The sequence below is a fragment of the Silurus meridionalis genome, chromosome 17, assembly GCF_014805685.1.
Source record: "Silurus meridionalis isolate SWU-2019-XX chromosome 17, ASM1480568v1, whole genome shotgun sequence".
Lineage (NCBI taxonomy): Eukaryota > Metazoa > Chordata > Actinopteri > Siluriformes > Siluridae > Silurus > Silurus meridionalis.
The window spans coordinates 9,999,448-10,001,018 of NC_060900.1; positions in this window are offsets into that span (position 1 = coordinate 9,999,448).

Sequence of the window (1,571 nt, forward strand, 5' to 3'; positions counted from 1 at the left end):
ACACTTGTACTGTACATATCAGTATATGCCCATTTATACATATACAGTATTCATTACACTTTTGTTTACTTTACTGAGAGAAAATTGTCAATATATGGCGTGATCTTTCTTATAATAAAATTATTAACATAAAATCAGGTCTATGAGATGTTGTTTATTTAATCCATTTTTCCCATAACAAAGTTGTTGTAGTTCATGCATTCATGTAGGACTCTCCTGTGACAACAATATTTTGTTAAAACTATTTATTAACAGCAATATATTCATTAAATAATTTTCATTTTTTAACCATTTCTGGGATTTCACTAAAAGGATTTTACTGTCAAACACATTTAAAAATATCCTGAAATGCAATTTGTATTTTTCTCCAATAGTCCTTAATAACATAGCGGTGCCAGTAAACATGGTAATGGTTTGTGTTTTGGTTTCCACAGTTTCTGAGATGGTGTAATAAAATGTTATATTTTATTCTCCACCCAAACTCCCTTCATGTCTTGGAGCACTTCGATTGATACCTCCATATTATCCATTCTTCCTCAGTTATAATTATTTCTTCTTCTCCACTTTATTTTAATATAAGATGAGTGTGTATTAAGATTTAACAGACATTTGTATATGCATTAGATATATGCTTTCCTGAATAATTCTGTTATGCCTGGCCTTGTCTCATCCAAATTCTTCATCTTTATTTGAACAAAATGTTGCATCTGTAAATATCTATAGACATAGTGTGTTTTCTAATAAGTTTTTTTCTTTAAGACTTGAATTGATCTTAATGCATCAATATTTTTCACACACAAACAAAAAGGTGGCTCCTCGCTACTCTGAAGTGATCATAAATTTGCTAGGCCAAAAGCATAACCTAATGGTTCTCACAAGAGTTTGCCTGAGGCAAGGATACTCTTAACGTGGGCCTGTGACAATAGAAAACTCTCCTTAAAAGGCATGATGCACAGAAGAATGAAGAATGGACTACAGAACTGTATAAATGATTCTTATATAGTTATAATGGATCAGTACTTTTACATTTTATAATGAGTAAATTCAAATGCAATTACCTTTGCACATTTACCCATACAGAAATATAAAACAGTGTTTTTTTGTTTTGTTTTTTTACTTTTTTGTGACATTTAAATTGGGGGATTTAAATAGGATGTTTGCAGTGGATCTGGAAAATATCTTGGGAGCATGGGGTATGAAGTGAGAATAAGATAAAAAAAATTAGGAAAAAAATTAAAAATAAATGCAAATATATAAAAGAATAGACGAATAGACATACTATACTATACTAGTATATACACAACACAATGTATAAATACAAATGAGGAAAAAGTACGTATTGCAGGTAGTATTGCACACAGGTGGTATTGCACGTATTGCAGGTGATATTGCACACAGGTAGTATTTTTACACAGTTAAACAGTAATAACAGTAACTATTACACGGTTAAACAGTAATAACAGTGTGTATTATGATGACTGGTTTACTGGGAGCAGCTTTGATTGTAAAATCGAAATACACACAGACTGGGACACAGACACAAATATACATATTTATTTACACATTGGTCC